The sequence below is a fragment of the Anomaloglossus baeobatrachus genome, chromosome 3, assembly GCF_048569485.1.
Source record: "Anomaloglossus baeobatrachus isolate aAnoBae1 chromosome 3, aAnoBae1.hap1, whole genome shotgun sequence".
NCBI classification, from domain to species: domain Eukaryota; kingdom Metazoa; phylum Chordata; class Amphibia; order Anura; family Aromobatidae; genus Anomaloglossus; species Anomaloglossus baeobatrachus.
Window position 1 is genome coordinate 633,327,658 of NC_134355.1, and position 23,684 is coordinate 633,351,341.

Below are 23,684 nucleotides of genomic sequence, written 5' to 3' on the forward strand. Positions count from 1 at the left end.
TCGACTAACATCCAAACAAGTTCAAGCTGCCCTGCAGTCCGAGGGTACAACAGTGTCAACCCGTACTATCCGTCGGCGTCTGAATGAAAAGGGACTGTATGGTAGGATACCCAGGAAGACCCCACTTCTTACCCCGAGACATAAAAAAGCCAGGCTGGAGTTTGCCAAACTTACCTGAGAAAGCCTAAAACGTTTTGGAAGAATGTTCTCTGGTCAGATGAGACAAAAGTAGAGCTTTTTGGGAAAAGCCATCAACATAGAGTTTACAGGAAAAAAAGAGGCATTCAAAGAAAAGAACACGGTCCCTACAGTCAAACATGGCGGAGGTCCCTGATGCTTTGGGGTTGCTTTGCTGCCTCTGGCACTGGACTGCTTGACCGTGTGCATGGCATTATGAAGTCTGAAGACTACCAACAAATTTTGAAGCATAATGTAGGGCCCAGTGTGAGAAAGCTGGGTCTCCCTCAGAGGTCATGGGTCTTCCAGCAGGACAATAATCCAAAACACACTTCAAAAATCACTAGAAAATGGTTTGATAGAAAGCACTGGAGACTACTAAAGTGGCCAGCAATGAGTCCAGACCTGAACCCCATAGAACACCTGTGGAGAGATCTCAAAATGGCAGTTCGGAGAAGGCACCCTTCAAACCTCAGGGACCTGGAGCAGTTTGCCAAAGAAGAATGGTCTAAAATTCCAGCAGAGCATTATAAGAAACTCACTGATGGTTACCGGAAGCGGTTGTTCGCAGATATTTTGGCTAAAGGTTGTGCAACCAAGTATTAGGCTAAGGGTGCCAATACTTTTGTCTGGCCTATATTTGGAGTTTTGTGTAAAATGATCAATGATTTGATTTTTGTTTCATTCTTTTGTGTTTTTTCATTGCAAGCAAAACAAATGAAGATAATAATACCAAAGAATGTGTGATTGCAATCATTTTCAGGAAGAAAAGGAGTATTCTCTGACATAATTGCAGGGGTGCCAATACTTTTGGCCGGCACTGTACATGTACCAGGACGGGAGTCCACTGCACACAGGACAGTAAGAGGCCGCACTACCTGTGCGCTCTGCATGATTATTACAAAGCAAATCTGTATCTATTGATTTTCCGGACATTTCCAGTCTCCTTGTACTACTTATTCTAAAGATCAATGATGAGGATTAATATTAATGATGTAGACGCTGTAAGTGACTGCTGGACTTTCCAAGTGCCAAAATCATTGTACACAGTATCAAGTGAGTGCAAGCTCTTTAGTCACAAGATATATTTTGGGGTCACAAAGTATTAAAATGATTAATTTCATCCAATTAATGAGAGATGTATAAAAACTGGCGCAAAGGAAAATTAGAGGAATTGTTCATGAAAACTGAAATGCATGGAAAGTCTGACTGCTGGAATCTACCAGGGATCACATCACTGATTCCCCCTATTGTCAGGTATCTGTGTGATGAGTCTGCTGTGCGCCTCCATAGATGAATCTCTAGGAACATTTCTACATACGGACCGAGTGTAACCCCCAGTCCCCAGCCGGCGGTCACGCCAGACCCTAGCGTTAGCGCGCAGCCGGCACACTGCAGGAAAAGCACAGATAGCAGCAGGTGTCAGCATTTACCGCGGATTAGGCCACTCATACACATTTAACAAACATTAAGGATTTTGGTAGGACCAGTACACCATCAATTGTGGTCCCAAGTTGTCCCGACTGTCCTTCGACTGCAGATGTGGGGGGGTGTGAAAGAAAGATTGGACATGCTGGATTTTAACAGGCCTGATCCTTCTAGTCTAAAAGGAGATACGTCACTACTAGAGAGGTCTGATAGCAGCTTGTCCGCTCGCTGAGCCAAGCACACGTGTACATGGGAAACCACTGGTCTTCCTTGGAGACGTTGTCCTTGATTCACCTTAAGTCCAGTAGGCTTACAGTCAAAAAGGGTCAATCCATAAGAGATGACCCATATAGAAGGGGTAATTTAAAAATCAGTAAAACTTTACCCATAGTAAACAGTTTGGGAAGAGCCCCTCGGCCGGCCCGCGAAGAGCCCCTCGGCCGGCCCGCGAAGAGCCCCTCGGCCGGCCCGCGAAGAGCCCCTCGGCCGGCCCGCGAAGAGCCCCTCGGCCGGCCCGCGAAGATGCACCACCAACCCAATAATACGTTGCCGGCTTCAGTCTACTAGTACAGTTCTGCGCCGAAGACGCCTTTTACGATGTCCATACGCCCCTTATAGAGCACATGGCTAGGGGGTTGTTTGCATGTTTAAGGGTTATGCCATTGTATAGGAGATAATTTATTGATTGCTAGTGGTCCGACTACTAGGACCCCCTGTAATTTGCTACCCAAAATCTGAACTTTGCAGAATCACCTTGGTATGAGATTGTAAAACTGCTGCCCCTGGAGTACAGCGCTCCGCTATTTCCAGTAGTCTAATAGACAATGAATGGAGCGGAGGATTAGTCTGCACACCGCTGCTGCATTACACATGGGGCTCCAGAGCACCACACTGGATTGATCTCTGAGGGTGTAAGGAGTGGGACAGTAGCAGTCAGATGCTTTATATTTCGGGAATAACAAGCAGGTCATACAGTGATGACAGAAGACGTACATTTCTACAGACCACGCAAAGTGATTGAACGTGGGGCTAAGAGACTGATGAACATTCTGGCGAAAATTGAGGACTTTCTAAAAGGTGAAATACACAGCGAAATCCATACATTAAATATGAACAGTTCTCATCTCCAGCGGTGGAACGAGACCGATGGCTGATCCTGATGTTAATGTCAGGATTAAAACACAGGCCCTCAGGCTACACATAAAACAACAGCAAAGACCTGCACCGATGGGAGACCCCGGACAGCTCCGGAGAGGGCATGACATGGGGCACGGCAGCGACCTCGGCCATCATCATCCAGGACAGGCGACTCATATCAGTTACTATCTCGCCAACCTCAACTGCTCCTTAAAGTTGCTCACTAGTTTCTTAAAGGTGATGGACTAAAGTAAAGACGTAAACACTTGCACTTAGTAATGAGCTTTCATTCTCATCAGTCGCTGTTCCCAGGATCATGACAGTCTGTGCAAGCTGCCATCCGAGGCCGGTAGCGCTGCAAACAGACACCGACTCCTAGTGACCTGGACCGCACCGCCATAACCCGCACCACAAGTACCAGGCATCAAAGACATCACAGCAGGAGCGCGAAACGCGTCACATAAAGCCTCAACAATACACGGCCATGTGGAGGCTAGAATGAGTAGAGACCGCAAGGGGAATAATGTGTCTGAATGATCCCGCCAGATTCCCACCAATCCAATATGGACGGCCTAACGGATTTTTCTTATGCTTTTTTCCCCCCTCTATGGAGAATCCAATGCAAAAAAAAAAAAAAATGAAAGCCACAAAACCTACAGCAAGGCCACGCTCGTAAAAAGCGTAAATCCACGTCTCCTGCCGCTGACGACATCAAAATACGTAACCGCGTCTCAGATTACAGCAATTCATTTATTTTGCTGTTTTCGGTGCAGATCTGAAGCATTTTTTTACTTTTGCTTTGTTTATATAGTACAGAAAAGCTTTAACTCTGCATTTAACAACGGGCGCCTGGGGGGGGGGGGGTACAAGTGCCTCAGGAAGGTACAGGCACCTCGAGGAATATGGGCACCTAGGGGGAGGGGGTAGTAAGAGGCACCTTGGGAGATATGCGCACCTCGGGGAAGGGGATGGTACGGGCACTTAGGGGGTGGTAAGGGGCACCTCAGAGGATACAGGCACCTAGGGGAGAGGGGGTGGTACAGGCGCCTTGAGGGATATGGGCACCTAAAGGGAAGGGCTGGCAAGAGGCGCCTCAGGGGATGCAGGAAACTCTGTGGAAAGGGGGGGGGCGCCATGGGGAATACGGGCACCTCAGGGAAGGGGGTAGTAAGGGGCGCATCAGGGGATACGGGCACCTTGGGGAAGGGGGTTGAAAGGGGCGCCTTGTTGCATAAAGGCACCTATGAGGCATGGGGTGGTACAGGCGCTTCAAGGAAGGGGGGGGATACGGGCACCTCAGGGGATATGGGAACCTAGTGGGAAAGGATGGTAAGGGGTGCCTTGGGGTTTACGGGCACCTCAGGGGATATGGGCACCTCGGGGGACACAGGCACCTAGGGGGCAGGGGGTGGTACAGACGCTTCAAGGGAGGAGGGATACAGGCACCTCGGGGGAAGGGGTGGTATGGACACTTCAGGCGCCTCAGGAAGGTGGAATACGGGCGCCTCGGGGGGAGCGGGGAGAAATAGGTCACCTCAGGGGAGATAAGACCATCTCGAGGGGGGGACTGGCACCTCAGCAGAGGGGGTGGAGATGCACATTTCAAAAGAGGGGGGACGGGCGCCTCAGTGGATAAGGGGCACCTGGGGGGGGGGGATGATAAATAGGGCACCTCGGGGGGATGGGCGCCTCGGGGTAACATGCCATCAGATACCTGCAGAGTGGGCACAATGCCACCATACAGCAGGGCGAGCCCGTGCCCAGGGCTGGCTGCATTGGGTAGAGCATCAGGGTAATATAGTGCGGGTATGGCGGCTGTGGGTGTGTGCCCACCTCATGGACATGGCAGGGTGCTCAGAATTAACCCTCAGGGTGCCGGGAGCAGCCTCCCAGCACTGTGTGGGCGGGTGCAGCAGTGGCCGCACTGAAGATGCGCTCGCCATTCCCGGCTCATTTTCTCCAGCAACCGGTGAGCGGAAGGAGACATAATCAGCAGGCGGAGGGATACGGTGCAGCGGTTGCCATACACACACGTTCGGTTACTCACAGCTCAGGCGCAGCGCTCTCTCTCTCTTCTCCTCTTCTCTTCTCCTCTCCTCGCTGCGGCTGCCGCTGGTATGAGCGGAGGAAGCTACGCATGCGCAGTGATGTTAAAAGACACCCCCTCCTCTCAACTGCGCGATAAGAGGCGTTGCCTTGGATTGCGCAGGCGCCGCAAAGGAGGTGTGGCTAAGGCTGCGTCACAGGTTGCTAGGGAGATTGGTTGCTGCAGGAAGCAGCTGTGCTGCCATGGCAGCAGCGTTCGTGTTGTTAGGAGATACAGACCTTAGCGCTGTCACCGGGGGGAGGGGAGAAGCGGGAGCAGCCGAGCACCGTCATCTGTCCCTGCTGGGAGTTCTAGTTCTACACATGACTGTTCAGTTCTTGCGCTTTCGCTTCGTCTTTGAGGGGTTTTTTTTACTTTTTCTAGCTCCATCTCCACGAGGTGCAGTTTTCAGCGACACCATTTTTATTGCTACCATTCGAGGGAAGATGCGACATTTTTATCTTTTTATTGCATTTTGTGGGGAAATTCTGGCATTTCAGGGTTTTTTATATAATTTTGTTTTGCTGTTTCCCCTGTGGGTCTGATTTTTTTTTTTTACCCCTTCCGTGGTAAATTATAATAATGTGTGTCCGCGTCACCCACGGATCCTGAGGAAGCAGCGCTGCAGTGAGTCTGCGTCACCCGCCGATCCTGAGGAAGCAGCGCTGCAGTGAGTCTGCGTCACCCGCCGATCCTGAGGAAGCAGCGCTGCAGTGAGTCTGCGTCACCCACGGATCCTGAGGAAGCAGCGCTGCAGTGAGTCTGCGTCACCCGCCGATCCTGAGGAAGCAGCGGTGCAGTGAGTCTGCGTCACCCACGGATCCTGAGGAAGCAGCGCTGCAGTGAGTCTGCGTCACCCGCCGATCCTGAGGAAGCAGCGGTGCAGTGAGTCTGCGTCACCCACGGATCCTGAGGAAGCAGCGCTGCAGTGAGTCTGTGTCACCCGCCGATCCTGAGGAAGCAGCGCTGCAGTGAGTCTGCATCACCCGCCGATCCTGAGGAAGCAGCGCTGCAGTGAGTCTGCGTCACCCACGGATCCTGAGGAAGCAGCGCTGCAGTGAGTCTGCGTCACCCGCCGATCCTGAGGAAGCAGCACTGCAGTGAGTCTGCATCACCCACCGATCCTGAGGAAGCAGCGCTGCAGTGAGTCTGCGTCACCCGCCGATCGTGAGGAAGCAGCGCTGCAGTGAGTTCGCATCACCCACAGATCCTGAGGAAGCAGCGCTGCAGTGAGTCTGCGTCACCTGCCGATCCTGAGGAAGCAGCACTGCAGTGAGTCTGCGTCACCCACCGATCCTGAGGAAGCAGCGCTGCAGTGAGTCTGCGTCACCCGCCGATCGTGAGGAAGCAGCGCTGCAGTGAGTTCGCATCACCCACAGATCCTGAGGAAGCAGAGCTGCAGTGAGTCTGCGTCACCTGCCGATCCTGAGGAAGCAGCGCTGCAGTGAGTCTGTGTCACCCGCCGATCCTGAGGAAGCAGCGCTGCAGTGAGTCTGTGTCACCCACAGATCCTGAGGAAGCAGCGCTGCAGTGAGTCTGTGTCACCCGCCGATCCTGAGGAAGCAGCGCTGCAGTGAGTCTGCGTCACCCGCCGATCCTGAGGAAGCAGCGCTGCAGTGAGTCTGTGTCACCCACAGATCCTGAGGAAGCAGCGCTGCAGTGAGTCTGCATCACCCACAGATCCTGAGGAAGCAGCGCTGCAGTGAGTCTGCGTCACCCACCAATCCTGAGGAAGCAGCGCTGCAGTGAGTCTGTGTCACCCACAGATCCTGAGGAAGCAGCGCTGCAGTGAGTCTGTGTCACCCACGGATCCTGAGGAAGCAGCACTGCAGTGAGTCTGCATCACCCGCCGATCCTGAGGAAGCAGCACTGCAGTGAGTCTGCGTCACCCGCCAATCCTGAGGAAGCAGCACTGCAGTGAGTCTGCGTCACCCACCGATCCTGAGGAAGCAGCACTGCAGTGAGTCTGCGTCACCCGCCGATCCTGAGGAAGCAGCGCTGCAGTGAGTCTGCGTCACCCGCCGATCCTGAGGAAGCAGCGCTGCAGTGAGTCTGCATCACCCGCCGATCCTGAGGAAGCAGCGCTGCAGTGAGTCTGCATCACCCGCCGATCCTGAGGAAGCAGCGCTGCAGTGAGTCTGCGTCACCCGCCGATCCTGAGGAAGCAGCGCTGCAGTGAGTCTGCGTCACCCACGGATCCTGAGGAAGCAGCGCTGCAGTGAGTCTGCGTCACCCGCCGATCCTGAGGAAGCAGCGCTGCAGTGAGTCTGTGTCACCCACGGATCCTGAGGAAGCAGCGCTGCAGTGAGTCTGTGTCACCCACGGATCCTGAGGAAGCAGCGCTGCAGTGAGTCTGTGTCACCCACGGATCCTGAGGAAGCAGCGCTGCAGTGAGTCTGCGTCACCCACGGATCCTGAGGAAGCAGCGCTGCAGTGAGTCTGCGTCACCCGCCGATCCTGAGGAAGCAGCGCCGCAGTGAGTCTGCGTCACCCGCCGATCCTGAGGAAGCAGCGCTGCAGTGAGTCTGCGTCACCCGCCGATCCTGAGGAAGCAGCGCTGCAGTGAGTCTGCGTCACCCGCCGATCCTGAGGAAGCAGCGCTGCAGTGAGTCTGCGTCACCCGCCGATCCTGAGGAAGCAGCGCTGCAGTGAGTCTGCGTCACCCGCCGATCCTGAGGAAGCAGAGCTGCAGTGAGTCTGCGTCACCCACGGATCCTGAGGAAGCAGCACTGCAGTGAGTCTGTGTCACCCACGGATCCTGAGGAAGCAGCACTGCAATGAGTCTGAGTCACCCACAGATCCTGAGGAAGCAGCGCTGCAGTGAGTCTGCATCACCCACGGATCCTGAGGAAGCAGCACTGCAGTGAGTCTGCGTCACCCACGGATCCTGAGGAAGCAGCGCTGCAGTGAGTCTGCGTCACCCACGGATCCTGAGGAAGCAGCACTGCAGTGAGTCTGCGTCACCCACGGATCCTGAGGAAGCAGCACTGCAGTGAGTCTGCGTCACCCATGGTTCCTGAGGAAGCAGCGCTGCAGTGAGTCTGCATCACCCGCCGATCCTGAGGAAGCAGCGGTGCAGTGAGTCTGCGTCACCCACAGATCCTGAGGAAGCAGCGCTGCAGTGAGTCTGTGTCACCCGCCGATCCTGAGGAAGCAGCGCTGCAGTGAGTCTGCATCACCCGCCGATCCTGAGGAAGCAGCGCTGCAGTGAGTCTGCGTCACCCACCGATCCTGAGGAAGCAGCGCTGCAGTGAGTCTGCGTCACCCGCCGATCCTGAGGAAGCAGCGCTGCAGTGAGTTCGCATCACCCACAGATCCTGAGGAAGCAGCGCTGCAGTGAGTCTGCGTCACCCGCCGATCCTGAGGAAGCAGCGCTGCAGTGAGTCTGTGTCACCCGCCGATCCTGAGGAAGCAGCGCTGCAGTGAGTCTGTGTCACCCACAGATCCTGAGGAAGCAGCGCTGCAGTGAGTCTGCGTCACCCGCCGATCCTGAGGAAGCAGCGCTGCAGTGAGTTCGCATCACCCACAGATCCTGAGGAAGCAGCGCTGCAGTGAGTCTGCGTCACCCGCCGATCCTGAGGAAGCAGCGCTGCAGTGAGTCTGTGTCACCCGCCGATCCTGAGGAAGCAGCGCTGCAGTGAGTCTGTGTCACCTGCCGATCCTGAGGAAGCAGCGCTGCAGTGAGTCTGCGTCACCCGCCGATCCTGAGGAAGCAGCGCTGCAGTGAGTCTGTGTCACCCACAGATCCTGAGGAAGCAGCGCTGCAGTGAGTCTGCATCACCCACCGATCCTGAGGAAGCAGCGCTGCAGTGAGTCTGCATCACCCACAGATCCTGAGGAAGCAGCGCTGCAGTGAGTCTGCGTCACCCACCGATCCTGAGGAAGCAGCGCTGCAGTGAGTCTGTGTCACCCACGGATCCTGAGGAAGCAGCGCTGCAGTGAGTCTGCGTCACCCACGGATCCTGAGGAAGCAGCACTGCAGTGAGTCTGCGTCACCCGCCGATCCTGAGGAAGCAGCACTGCAGTGAGTCTGCGTCACCCGCCGATCCTGAGGAAGCAGCACTGCAGTGAGTCTGCGTCACCCGCCGATCCTGAGGAAGCAGCGCTGCAGTGAGTCTGCGTCACCCGCCGATCCTGAGGAAGCAGCGCTGCAGTGAGTCTGCGTCACCCACGGATCCTGAGGAAGCAGCGCTGCAGTGAGTCTGCATCACCCGCCGATCCTGAGGAAGCAGCGCTGCAGTGAGTCTGCGTCACCCGCCGATCCTGAGGAAGCAGCGCTGCAGTGAGTCTGCGTCACCCGCCGATCCTGAGGAAGCAGCGCTGCAGTGAGTCTGCGTCACCCGCCGATCCGGAGGAAGCAGCGCTGCAGTGAGTCTGCGTCACCCACGGATCCTGAGGAAGCAGCGCTGCAGTGAGTCTGCGTCACCCGCCGATCCTGAGGAAGCAGCGCTGCAGTGAGTCTGCGTCACCCACGGATCCTGAGGAAGCAGCGCTGCAGTGAGTCTGCGTCACCCACGGATCCTGAGGAAGCAGTGCTGCAGTGAGTCTGTGTCACCCACGGATCCTGAGGAAGCAGCGCTGCAGTGAGTCTGCGTCACCCGCCGATCCTGAGGAAGCAGCGCTGCAGTGAGTCTGCGTCACCCGCCGATCCTGAGGAAGCAGCGCTGCAGTGAGTCTGCGTCACCCGCCGATCCTGAGGAAGCAGCGCTGCAGTGAGTCTGCGTCACCCGCCGATCCTGAGGAAGCAGCGCTGCAGTGAGTCTGCGTCACCCGCCGATCCTGAGGAAGCAGCGCTGCAGTGAGTCTGCGTCACCCGCCGATCCTGAGGAAGCAGAGCTGCAGTGAGTCTGCGTCACCCGCCGATCCTGAGGAAGCAGCGCTGCAGTGAGTCTGCGTCACCCACGGATCCTGAGGAAGCAGCGCTGCAGTGAGTCTGCGTCACCCACGGATCCTGAGGAAGCAGCGCTGCAGTGAGTCTGCGTCACCCACCGATCCTGAGGAAGCAGCACTGCAGTGAGTCTGCGTCACCCACCGATCCTGAGGAAGCAGCACTGCAGTGAGTCTGCGTCACCCACGGATCCTGAGGAAGCAGCACTGCAGTGAGTCTGCGTCACCCACGGATCCTGAGGAAGCAGCACTGCAGTGAGTCTGCATCACCCGCCGATCCTGAGGAAGCAGCGCTGCAGTGAGTCTGCGTCACCCACAGATCCTGAGGAAGCAGCGCTGCAGTGAGTCTGCGTCACCCACGGATCCTGAGGAAGCAGCGCTGCAGTGAGTCTGCGTCACCCACGGATCCTGAGGAAGCAGCGCTGCAGTGAGTCTGCGTCACCCACAGATCCTGAGGAAGCAGCGCTGCAGTGAGTCTGCGTCACCCGCCGATCCTGAGGAAGCAGCGCTGCAGTGAGTCTGCGTCACCCGCCAATCCTGAGGAAGCAGCACTGCAGTGAGTCTGCGTCACCCGCCGATCCTGAGGAAGCAGCACTGCAGTGAGTCTGCGTCACCCGCCGATCCTGAGGAAGCAGCGCTGCAGTGAGTCTGCGTCACCCGCCGATCCTGAGGAAGCAGCGCTGCAGTGAGTCTGCATCACCCGCCGATCCTGAGGAAGCAGCGCTGCAGTGAGTCTGCGTCACCCGCCGATCCTGAGGAAGCAGCGCTGCAGTGAGTCTGCGTCACCCGCCGATCCTGAGGAAGCAGCGCTGCAGTGAGTCTGCGTCACCCACGGATCCTGAGGAAGCAGCGCTGCAGTGAGTCTGCGTCACCCGCCGATCCTGAGGAAGCAGCGCTGCAGTGAGTCTGTGTCACCCACGGATCCTGAGGAAGCAGCGCTGCAGTGAGTCTGTGTCACCCACGGATCCTGAGGAAGCAGCGCTGCAGTGAGTCTGTGTCACCCACGGATCCTGAGGAAGCAGCGCTGCAGTGAGTCTGCGTCACCCACGGATCCTGAGGAAGCAGCGCTGCAGTGAGTCTGCGTCACCCGCCGATCCTGAGGAAGCAGCGCTGCAGTGAGTCTGCGTCACCCGCCGATCCTGAGGAAGCAGCGCTGCAGTGAGTCTGCGTCACCCGCCGATCCTGAGGAAGCAGCGCTGCAGTGAGTCTGCGTCACCCACCGATCCTGAGGAAGCAGCGCTGCAGTGAGTCTGCGTCACCCGCCGATCCTGAGGAAGCAGCGCTGCAGTGAGTCTGCGTCACCCGCCGATCCTGAGGAAGCAGAGCTGCAGTGAGTCTGCGTCACCCACGGATCCTGAGGAAGCAGCACTGCAGTGAGTCTGTGTCACCCACGGATCCTGAGGAAGCAGCACTGCAGTGAGTCTGCGTCACCCACAGATCCTGAGGAAGCAGCGCTGCAGTGAGTCTGCATCACCCACGGATCCTGAGGAAGCAGCACTGCAGTGAGTCTGCGTCACCCACGGATCCTGAGGAAGCAGCGCTGCAGTGAGTCTGCGTCACCCACGGATCCTGAGGAAGCAGCACTGCAGTGAGTCTGCGTCACCCACGGATCCTGAGGAAGCAGCACTGCAGTGAGTCTGCGTCACCCATGGTTCCTGAGGAAGCAGCGCTGCAGTGAGTCTGCATCACCCGCCGATCCTGAGGAAGCAGCGGTGCAGTGAGTCTGCGTCACCCACAGATCCTGAGGAAGCAGCGCTGCAGTGAGTCTGTGTCACCCGCCGATCCTGAGGAAGCAGCGCTGCAGTGAGTCTGCATCACCCGCCGATCCTGAGGAAGCAGCGCTGCAGTGAGTCTGCGTCACCCACCGATCCTGAGGAAGCAGCGCTGCAGTGAGTCTGCGTCACCCGCCGATCCTGAGGAAGCAGCGCTGCAGTGAGTTCGCATCACCCACAGATCCTGAGGAAGCAGCGCTGCAGTGAGTCTGCGTCACCCGCCGATCCTGAGGAAGCAGCGCTGCAGTGAGTCTGTGTCACCCGCCGATCCTGAGGAAGCAGCGCTGCAGTGAGTCTGTGTCACCCACAGATCCTGAGGAAGCAGCGCTGCAGTGAGTCTGCGTCACCCGCCGATTCTGAGGAAGCAGCGCTGCAGTGAGTTCGCATCACCCACAGATCCTGAGGAAGCAGCGCTGCAGTGAGTCTGCGTCACCCGCCGATCCTGAGGAAGCAGCGCTGCAGTGAGTCTGTGTCACCCGCCGATCCTGAGGAAGCAGCGCTGCAGTGAGTCTGTGTCACCTGCCGATCCTGAGGAAGCAGCGCTGCAGTGAGTCTGCGTCACCCGCCGATCCTGAGGAAGCAGCGCTGCAGTGAGTCTGTGTCACCCACAGATCCTGAGGAAGCAGCGCTGCAGTGAGTCTGCATCACCCACCGATCCTGAGGAAGCAGCGCTGCAGTGAGTCTGCATCACCCACAGATCCTGAGGAAGCAGCGCTGCAGTGAGTCTGCGTCACCCACCGATCCTGAGGAAGCAGCGCTGCAGTGAGTCTGTGTCACCCACGGATCCTGAGGAAGCAGCGCTGCAGTGAGTCTGCGTCACCCACGGATCCTGAGGAAGCAGCACTGCAGTGAGTCTGCGTCACCCGCCGATCCTGAGGAAGCAGCACTGCAGTGAGTCTGCGTCACCCGCCGATCCTGAGGAAGCAGCACTGCAGTGAGTCTGCGTCACCCGCCGATCCTGAGGAAGCAGCACTGCAGTGAGTCTGCGTCACCCGCCGATCCTGAGGAAGCAGCGCTGCAGTGAGTCTGCGTCACCCACGGATCCTGAGGAAGCAGCGCTGCAGTGAGTCTGCATCACCCGCCGATCCTGAGGAAGCAGCGCTGCAGTGAGTCTGCGTCACCCGCCGATCCTGAGGAAGCAGCGCTGCAGTGAGTCTGCGTCACCCGCCGATCCTGAGGAAGCAGCGCTGCAGTGAGTCTGCGTCACCCGCCGATCCGGAGGAAGCAGCGCTGCAGTGAGTCTGCGTCACCCACGGATCCTGAGGAAGCAGCGCTGCAGTGAGTCTGCGTCACCCGCCGATCCTGAGGAAGCAGCGCTGCAGTGAGTCTGCGTCACCCACGGATCCTGAGGAAGCAGCGCTGCAGTGAGTCTGTGTCACCCACGGATCCTGAGGAAGCAGCGCTGCAGTGAGTCTGTGTCACCCACGGATCCTGAGGAAGCAGCGCTGCAGTGAGTCTGCGTCACCCGCCGATCCTGAGGAAGCAGCGCTGCAGTGAGTCTGCGTCACCCGCCGATCCTGAGGAAGCAGCGCTGCAGTGAGTCTGCGTCACCCGCCGATCCTGAGGAAGCAGCGCTGCAGTGAGTCTGCGTCACCCGCCGATCCTGAGGAAGCAGCGCTGCAGTGAGTCTGCGTCACCCGCCGATCCTGAGGAAGCAGCGCTGCAGTGAGTCTGCGTCACCCGCCGATCCTGAGGAAGCAGAGCTGCAGTGAGTCTGCGTCACCCGCGGATCCTGAGGAAGCAGCGCTGCAGTGAGTCTGCGTCACCCACGGATCCTGAGGAAGCAGCACTGCAGTGAGTCTGCGTCACCCACGGATCCTGAGGAAGCAGCGCTGCAGTGAGTCTGCGTCACCCACCGATCCTGAGGAAGCAGCACTGCAGTGAGTCTGCGTCACCCACCGATCCTGAGGAAGCAGCACTGCAGTGAGTCTGCGTCACCCACGGATCCTGAGGAAGCAGCACTGCAGTGAGTCTGCGTCACCCACGGATCCTGAGGAAGCAGCACTGCAGTGAGTCTGCATCACCCGCCGATCCTGAGGAAGCAGCGCTGCAGTGAGTCTGCGTCACCCACAGATCCTGAGGAAGCAGCGCTGCAGTGAGTCTGCGTCACCCACGGATCCTGAGGAAGCAGCGCTGCAGTGAGTCTGCGTCACCCACGGATCCTGAGGAAGCAGCGCTGCAGTGAGTCTGCGTCACCCACAGATCCTGAGGAAGCAGCGCTGCAGTGAGTCTGCGTCACCCGCCGATCCTGAGGAAGCAGCGCTGCAGTGAGTCTGCGTCACCCACCGATCCTGAGGAAGCAGCGCTGCAGTGAGTCTGTGTCACCCACCGATCCTGAGGAAGCAGCGCTGCAGTGAGTCTGTGTCACCCACGGATCCTGAGGAAGCAGCGCTGCAGTGAGTCTGTGTCACTCATGGTTCCTGAGGAAGCAGCGCTGCAATGAGTCTGTGTCACCCATGGTTCCTGAGGAAGCAGCGCTGCAGTGAGTCTGCGTCACCCACGGATCCTGAGGAAGCAGCGCTGCAGTGAGTCTGCGTCACCCACGGATCCTGAGGAAGCAGCGCTGCAGTGAGTCTGTGTCACCCATGGTTCCTGAGGAAGCAGCGCTGCAGTGAGTCTGTGTCACCCACGGATCCTGAGGAAGCAGCACTGCAGTGAGTCTGCGTCACCCACAGATCCTGAAAAAGCAGCGCTGCAGTGAGTCCGCGTCAGCCGCCGATCCTGAGGAAGCAGCGCTGTAGTGAGTCCGCATCACCCACGGATCCTGAGGAAGCAGCGCTGCAGTGAGTCCGCGTCACCCACAGATCCTGAGGAAGCAGCACTGCAGTGAGTCCGCGTCACCCATGGATCCTGAGGAAGCAGCACTGCAGTGAGTCCGCGTCACCCACGGATCCTGAGGAAGCAGCACTGCAGTGAGTCCGCGTCACCCACGGATCCTGAGGAAGCAGCACTGCAGTGAGTCTGCGTCACCCACGGATCCTGAGGAAGCAGCACTGCAGTGAGTCTGCGTCACCCACGGATCCTGAGGAAGCAGCACTGCAGTGAGTCCACGTCACCCACGGATCCTGGGGAAGCAGCACTGCAGTGAGTCTGCGTCACCCACGGATCCTGAGGAAGCAGCACTGCAGTGAGTCTGCGTCACCCACGGATCCTGAAGAATCACCACTGCAGTGAGTCCGCGTCACCCGGCTTGACTTATGTTTATGCTCAATACATACAATGCTGCCCTTCACCTCTCCAAACAAGCATACTTTAACACCCTCATCACCTCTCTAGCCAACAATTCTAATAGACTATTTGATACTTTCCATTCCCTCCTAGGACCAAGAGTTCTGGCCCCATCCACCAACCTCAGCGCAGATGACCTGGCCAATTATTTTAAAGAAAAAATTGACCATATACACCAGGAAATTTCCTCCCAGCCTCATAACACCACACATTGTCTGCCCTCCTACACTTCATCTAGCTCACTTTCACTCTTTGATCCGGTCACAGAAGAAGTCACCAGGCTCCTCGCATCTTCACGCCCTACTACCTGCACCAGTGACCCTATTCCCTCACATCTCCTTAAATCTGTCACCCCAGCGGTCACCACTCACCTAACTAAAATATTCAATCTCTCTCTCCTCTGGTGTCTTTCCCTCCCTGGACCTAAATTGTGCCGCTAACTACAGACCTGTCTCTAATCTCCCATTCATCTCCAAACTCCTGGAAAGTCTGGTCCACTCCCGTCTAATCCGCTATCTGTCAAATAATTCTCTCCTTGACCCTCTACAATCCGGTTTCCGCTGCTTACATTCTACTGAAACTGCTCTTACTAAAGTCTCTAATTATTTACTAACAGCTACAGTGCCTACAAGTAGTATTCAACCCCCTGCAGATTTAGCAGGTTTGATAAGATGCAAATAAGTTAGAGCCTGCAAACTTCAAACAAGAGCAGGATTTATTAACAGATGGATAAATCTTACAAACCAACAAGTTATGTTGCTCAGTTAAATTTTAATAAATTTTCAACATAAAAGTGTGGGTCAATTATTATTCAACCCCTAGGTTTAATATGTTGTGGAATAACCCTTGTTTGCAATTACAGCTAATAATCGTCTTTTATAAGACCTGATCAGGCCGGCACAGGTCTCTGGAGTTATCTTGGCCCACTCCTCCATGCAGATCTTCTCCAAGTTATCTAGGTTCTTTGGGTGTCTCATGTGGACTTTAATCTTGAGCTCCTTCCACAAGTTTTCAATTGGGTTAAGGTCAGGAGACTGACTAGGCCACTGCAACACCTTGATTTTTTCCCTCTTGAACCAGGCCTTGGTTTTCTTGGCTGTGTGCTTTGGGTCGTTGTCTTGTTGGAAGATGAAATGACGACCCATCTTAAGATCCTTGATGGAGGAGCGGAGGTTCTTGGCCAAAATCTCCAGGTAGGCCGTGCTATCCATCTTCCCATGGATGCGGACCAGATGGCCAGGCCCCTTGGCTGAGAAACAGCCCCACAGCGTGATGCTGCCACCACCATGCTTGACTGTAGGGATGGTATTCTTGGGGTCGTATGCAGTGCCATCCAGTCTCCAAACGTCACGTGTGTGGTTGGCACCAAAGATCTCGATCTTGGTCTCATCAGACCAGAGAACCTTGAACCAGTCTGTCTCAGAGTCCACCAAGTGATCATGAGCAAACTGTAGACGAGCCTTGACATGACGCTTTGAAAGTAAAGGTACCTTACGGGCTTGTCTGGAACGGAGACCATTGCGGTGGAGTACGTTACTTATGGTATTGACTGAAACCAATGTCCCCACTGCCATTAGATCTTCCCGGAGCTCCTTCCTTTTTGTCCTTGGGTTAGCCTTGACTCTTCGGACAAGCCTGGCCTCGGCACGGGTGGAAACTTTCAAAGGCTGTCCAGGCCGTGGAAGGCTAACAGTAGTTCCATAAGCCTTCCACTTCCGGATGATGCTCCCAACAGGAGAGACAGGTAGGCCCAACTCCTTGGAAAGGGTTTTGTACCCCTTGCCAGCCTTGTGACCCCCCACGATCTTGTCTCTGATGGCCTTGGAATGCACCTTTGTCTTTCCCATGTTGACCAAGTATGAGTGCTGTTCACAAGTTTGGGGAGGGTCTTAATTAGTCAGAAAAGGCTGGAAAAAGAGATAATTAATCCAAACATGTGAAGCTCATTGTTCTTTGTGTCTGAAATACTTCTTAATACTTTAGGGGAACCAAACAGAATTCTGGTGGATTGAGGGGTTGAATAATAAATGACCCTCTGAATAAACTTTTCACAATTTAAAAAAAAAAAAAAAAGAAATAACATTCTTTTTTGCTGCAGTGCATTTCACACTTCCAGGCTGATCTACAGTCCAAATGTCACAATGCCAAGTTATTTCCGAATGTGTAAATCTGCTAAATCTGCAGGGGGTTGAATACTACTTGTAGGCACTGTAAATCTAATGGTTACTGCTCCCTGCTGATCCTCCTGGATCTCTCTGCTGCATTCGATACTGTGGATCACCAACGCCTACTCACTATGCTCTGCTCTGTCAGGCTCAAGGACACCGTTCTTTCCTGGTTCTCCTCTTACCTCTCTGACCGCTCATTCACTGTATCTTTTCCCGACGCCTCTTCCTCTCCTCTTCTTCTTAAGGTCGGGGTTCCTCAGGGTTCAGTCCTAGGCCCCCTCCTGTTCTCTCTATACACAGCCCCTATTGGACAAACAATCAGCAGATTTGGTTTCCAGTACCATCTCTACGCTGATGACACCCAACTGTACACATCTTCTCCTGACATCACCCCTGCGCTATTACAAAATACTGCCGATTGTCTGTCCGCTGTCTCCAACATCATGTCCTCCCTCTATCTAAAACTGAACTTCTCCTGTTTCCTCCCTCTCCTAACCTTCCGAAACCCAATATTACCATTTCTGTGTGTGGCTCTACCATTATGCCCCAGCAGCGCGCCCACTGTCTTGGGGTTATATTTGACTCCGATCTCTCCTTCACTCCCCACATTTGTTCACTTGCTCGTTCTTGTCACTTCCACCTCAAAAACATCTCAAGAATTCGACCTTTTGTTACCGTTGACTCTGCAAAAACTCTTACTGTCGCTCTCATTAATTCTCGCCTGGATTATTGTAACTCTTTACTAATTGGTCTCCCTGTTACTAAACTCTGCCCTCTCCAATCCATTCTGAATTCTGCAGCCAGGATCATTTCCCTCTGCAACCGCTTCACTGATGCCTCTGCTCTTTGCCAGTCATTGCACTGGTTGCCTATCCGTTACAGAATCCAATATAAACTTATCACTCTCACTTACAAAGCTCTCCACAGTTCTGCACCACCCTACATCTCCTCCCTCATCTCTGTCTATCACCCCACCCGTGCCCTCCGCTCTGCTAATGACTTAAGACTGACATCCTCAACAATTCGAACCTCCCACTCCCGTCTTCAAGATTTCTCGCGAGATGCGCCTATGCTCTGGAACACACTACCAAGAGAAATCCGATTAATTCCCAACATCCACACCTTTAAGAGGGCCCTAAAAACGCATTTCTTTAGACTAGCCTATCACCTCACTTCCCTGATCTAATCTAGTCCCTTTCTGCCCTTCAAAAAATTTACTTCCAGTTCTCGTCCCCTGTACCTGTATAAATTCTCACCGACGGGTTCTTGCAGCTGCTTTTGAATACCCTATTAAATCGATGGCTGGACCATATATGAAAAGCTTTTCTCCCCCCCATTCACCTTTTGTGTCTCCCCTATTTCCTCATAGACTGTAAGCTTACGAGCAGAGCCCTCACTCCTCCTGGTATCTTAATTTTGTTATTTTGTATTGTCTCATATTGTCTGTACATGTCCCCTCTTAATTGTAAAGCGCTGCGGAATATGTTGGCGCTATAGAAATAAAACTTATTATTATTATTGACTTTGCTTCCCGAATTATTGGAGAGAGTCCGTCATGCCAAGGTATTCTCTAAATTGGATCTTCGTGGGGCTTATAATTTGGTCCTTATTCTCCCCGGGGATGAGTGGAAGACAGCATTTAGGTGGACTCTTTACAGGAACATGAAGAACATGTAAAATCTGTCTTGAAACGTCTGAAAGAGAACCATCTTTATTTCAAGCCAGAGAAGTGTGAATTCCATCGTTCTGAGATACAATTCTTAGGTTATGTCATCTCTCCTCAGGGGCTGAACATGGAATCCAGTAAAATTCAGGCAATCCTGGATTGGCCGGTACCCAGGAACGTTAAAGACGTTCAACGTTTTATTGGCTTTGCAAATTTCTATAGATGTTTTATTAGAATTTTTTTGGAGATTGTTCGTCCCATCACTTCCTTGACTAAAAAGGAAAAACCCTTTAAGCGGTCATTAGAGGCTCAGGAAGTTTTTGTTCGGCTTAAGACCTGTTTCACTTCAGCACCACTGTTGATCCACCCGGACCCAGCTCATCCCTTCATTGTGGAAGTGGACGCTTCTGATCATGCTTTGGGGGCCATTCTCTCCCAAAGAACTAGAGAGACTGGTCTGCTACACCCTTGTGCTTTCTTTTCTCGTAGACTTTCCCCTGCAGAAAAGAACTACGATGTCGGAGACAAGGAAATGCTGGCTATTATTGCAGCTTTCAAGGAGTGGAGGCACCATCTGCAAGGAGCCGTACAACAGGTCATAGTGCTGACTGACCACCGCAATTTCCTCAGATCTGCTAAATGTCTCCTCGTCAGGCACGTTGGAATTTATTTTTAAATCAATTTAATTTTGTAATCTCGTACCATCCAGGTTCTCGGAATGGGAAGGCTGATGCTTTATCACGAACCCATGCTGTGGATTCCGTACCTGGAGCCCCGTCCAAGACCATTCTATTTGATGCCAACTTCATTGGAGTGATCCACGATTAGGACTTGTGGAAGGAGATCGAGGCCTATCATGATGTATTTCTGTCTAATCCACCCATTGACATCAATCTAGTCCTTAAGGGTGGCATGTGGTTCCGAGAGTGACGTATTTACATCCCTGATGCTGTCCGACTGCAGATCCTCAAGTTGGTCTATGACTCCAAGTTAGCTGGTCATAGGGGGGTACAGAAGACAAAAGAGTTCCTAAGCTGATTTTTCAGGTGGCCGACTTGCCTGAAGGATACTAAAGACTATGTTCTCTCTTGCAAGGTCTGTGCTTGTTTTAAGACTCCGTGCTTCTCCTACAGGTCTTCTTGAACCACTGCCTAGTCCGTCCCACCTTTGGGGGTCTATCTCTATGGACTTCATTGTGGAGCTGCCTACATCGGGTGGCATGACTACAATCCTGGTGGTGGTTGATCGCCTGACTTAGGCTATGTGCCCACGCTGCGGAAAATGCGCGGATTTTGCCGCGGATTTCTCGCGGAAAAGCCGCGGATTTTCCAGAAATCTGCAGCACAGCTACTCCCCAGCCATTTCTATGGCATTTGGGAAATGCTGTGCCCACGCTGCGGATTTTTCCGCAGCGGAAATCGTGCGGATTTTCGTGCGGAAAAATCTACAGCATGTCAATTATTGTTGTGGATTTCTCCACAGGGTCCCATATACTTACCTGCCTTGATAGAGACCCGAGTCACTTTCTCCGTCCGGTGTAGCGGCAGCGGCAGGAGCGCGGTGGATCCAGCCAGGTACAGGAAGGAAGAGGTGGGTGGGGCCTGCACGAGCTCCGGTCATGTGACAGCCGGAGCTAGTTCAGGCCCGCCCACCTCCAGCACAGTGAACCAGACGCTGCCTGACAGTGACCCGGCCGCCGGAAAGCGAGGTGCTGCATGATGGAGTTAAGTATGAGCACCCCGATCACTGCAGCACTTGTTCTGCATTGAGGATGCAGTGCCGAAGCCATGGTACTGTATCATCAATGCAGAATGCCCGCACCATATCCACACGACATTCTGCTGTATATCCGCAGCATTGAAACAGAGAAAGTTCTGTTGCGGATTTCTGGGAGCACCTGCGGAATGTCTTGCGGATATATCCGCAGGACAATGTCCACGTGGGCACATAGCCTAAGGCTGCTCATTTTGTTCCATGTACTGGCCTCCGCTCAGCTAAGGATACAGCGAACTTAGTCATTCAGAATGTTTTTCGGCTGCATGGGGTTCCGGATGAGATCATCTCGGACCGAGGAGTACAGTTTACCTCAAGATTCTGGAAGAGGTTTTGTTATGCGCTGAATATTAATGTCTGTATTTTTTCTGCTTTTCACCCTCAGACGAACGGTCAGACCGAGCTTACCAATCAGACTCTGGAACAATATTTACGGTGCTACATCAGCCATCTTCAGGATGATTGGTGTTACTTACGCTAGCTGAATTCTCCTACAACTATCAGAGTGCCTCTACTAAGGCAACACCTTTCTTTGCCAATCGGAATTATCATCCAAGTATCCTGCCTAGGTCTCCGATTGAGTCTCCGAATTCGGCAGTGGAGGAGAGTTGACTGCTTTGAGACAAAACCTAGAGGTTATTTAGGAGTCTCTGACCTCAGCTCAAGAACATTACTAGAGAGCAGCTGATAGATTCCGGAAACAAGCACCCATGTTCAAGGTAGGAGACTCGGTGTGGTTGTCCACTAAGAATCTGAAATTAAACATTCCTTCTTAGAAACTCGGATAGAAGTTCATTAGTCCTTTCAAGATCAGCGGTATTGTGAGCTCTATGGCCTGTCGTCTAAAGCTGTCTAGGACCATGAAGGTACACCCAGTTTTTCATGTTTCTTTATTAAAGTCTATGTCTCACAATAAATTCCAGGGACGTGTTGTGCCTCCTCCGCAACTTGTGATGATAGATGAGCACGAGTAAATTGTGGTGGAGGAGATTATTGATTCTCGGATTCGCAGGAATCATCTCCAGTATCTAATTAGATGGCAGGGGTATTCACCTGAAGAAGACTCTTGGGAACCTGTGGATAACATCAGTGCCCCTCAGAAGATTTCTCATTTCCACAAGCGATTCCCTTAGAAAACGGACTGGGATTGTCCTGAGGCTGCTTCCAAGGAGAGAGTAATGTCAGGACTTTGTTTTTTCTGTTTATCATTTTTGGGCTTTTTGCCCTTTTCCAAGATGGTGTCCCCTGCTTCATTCTTCTCCATGTGTTCTGTGTCCTCTTGCCTTTTTAATCCCCTTACAGCCTCCAATCCTCTGCTTGAGTATTCTTTCTGGTTTCCTACTCCTAGTGGCAGCTCAAGTTACTTCAGCAAATCCTGTGAGAAACTCCTGTTGCTGCTCCTCAGAGGTTCTGCTCACCTGCTGCTGATGCCTAGCCTCTGCTGGGGTTCTGACCTGCCTTGCTGTCACGTAAGCTTTCTTACTTAATTACAGTAATTGCTCTGCATTTGTTTTCTGATCATAGTATACTGCTTTGTTTCTTCCACCATTGAATTGATGCAGTAGCAGAGCACAGAACTGTTCTGGACACTAGAAACTGCTCTGCATTTGTTTTTTGAACTATGTATACTGCTCTGCATCTCGCTTTGGACTTTCAAAGACTTCCTTACAGAGCTTCAAAGACTGCATTGCTAAATCACATTATCCTGTGAGGTTTTCAAGAGACTTTCCTTAAAGGCTTCATTTGATATGTTCACTGTGTGTTTATGGACTTTATTGTTTTTCTTCTGCACTTGTTTGCTAATCACCGTGTGTTACAATACAAACTTTATCACCTGTAAACTGGGTTCAGTTGTGTCTTTGCTCCACACAAATAGATTCCTGAGTTATCCATTATAATTATTACACCTAGATAGGTTTCGCACCTATGCGCCTAGCTGGATACCTAGGTAGGGACCAGATGGATGAGTGGTTAGTCAACCCCACTAAGCTCTAAAGAAGACACAGTGATAACAAATGTGGAAAGTGAATAATAAACATATCTCTAGATGGCTGAGAGGAACTGCAACAACCACAAAGATTATCCAGATGCATGCAAGCCAACTGCTTGCACTGAAGACTTGTTGAGGGTATAAGAGCTATCACCAGCACAGTGTGAAAGAAAATAACTGTATACAAAACACCAAGAGAAGTGTTGATGAAAAGCAGCTGAAAGGTTGAGGAACGCCACAAAGTCCTAAGGATAGAGGTTTGTAAACCAAGTAGAAATAATAGACGATCAGGGAGTAGTTTGCACAGCCAAATGCTGTGAATTTCTAGAGCCGGACACCACTAGATTGTGTCACGTGTGACACATCTGTAACAGCGTGTCAGTGCTGTGGGCGCATCAGTACACTGGGGGCTTGCCAGTACACTGGGAACCTATCAGTGCCGTGGGGGGGTGCATCAATGCAGTGCAGGTGTGTCTGCACACTAAGAGCATGTCAGTACATGGGAGGCATGTCAGTACACATTGGGGCTTATCAATGCCTTTGAACCATTTCTTCCTGGTGCAGTGATGCCCACAGCACACGGTCAACCTAATTTTCATATCGCATCTGTACTGGATATCTCATGACAGCTCATCCAAACCCTACAAAAATAAGTGTCGTTTTTATTGGGGTCCAGCACCTAGACAGCCATTGTCATGGTGCGGACTAGGGGAGAGTCTGGTATGAGCCAAAACACACAACAGGGGTTACACCACGACGAACAAGCTGTACACCGGGGACACTAACAACGCAGGGCTCTAATACTAGTGAAAGTGGAGATGGATTCCTCCTCCACTTACCTGCAGCTGTACTCTGCACTCCTAGACAGTCTCTATACAGGTTCCTCATCTGTCACAGAGCAGGAATCTGAAGCCCTGAGAGACCCTACAATAGTCCCTGGCTAGGGAGTGGGCAGGTGAAGGATGCTAGCCCCACCGCTGCACTGAAACAGCACACCAAGGAAGGAAGACAGAGAGGGAGGAACACAACAACAGACTGCAGCCACCAAAGCAATTCAGCAGAGGGTTTCAGCAGCTCCTTCTACCTCCAGGCTCAGCATCTAAATGGCAAGAATAACCAGCACCCTCTACAGTTAGCAGAGGGTATATAAAGGGACTGTATAAACTGTAAACACCTGTTAGGCTGCTTTCACACTACGTCTTTTTAACATGCGTCAGGAACGTTTTTTTGCTGCAAAAGCGGATCCTGCTTTTACAGCAAAAAACGCATGCTAACGCATCTGTTATTTTGCAGGATCCTGTCACTGGATGTTTAGGGGCGGGCATTGGAGTCATGTGATCGGGAGTGAGGGGAACTAAACGTGCCAGACTGG

The 23,684-nt window shown here is 53.3% G+C and overlaps 1 protein-coding gene across 2 annotated transcripts in view; it reads right to left on the reverse strand.

The window, feature by feature from the left end:
- The window catches only part of CYRIA (CYFIP related Rac1 interactor A), a 139,520-nt gene extending 134,624 nt beyond the window's left edge, over positions 1 to 4,896 (reverse strand). For both annotated transcript variants that reach the window (XM_075341126.1, XM_075341128.1), the window contains exon 1: positions 4,790 to 4,896. The gene's annotated coding sequence lies outside the window, so the exon portion shown is untranslated. The remainder of the gene's footprint in view (positions 1 to 4,789) is intronic.
- Between the last annotated feature and the right edge of the window lie 18,788 nt (positions 4,897 to 23,684).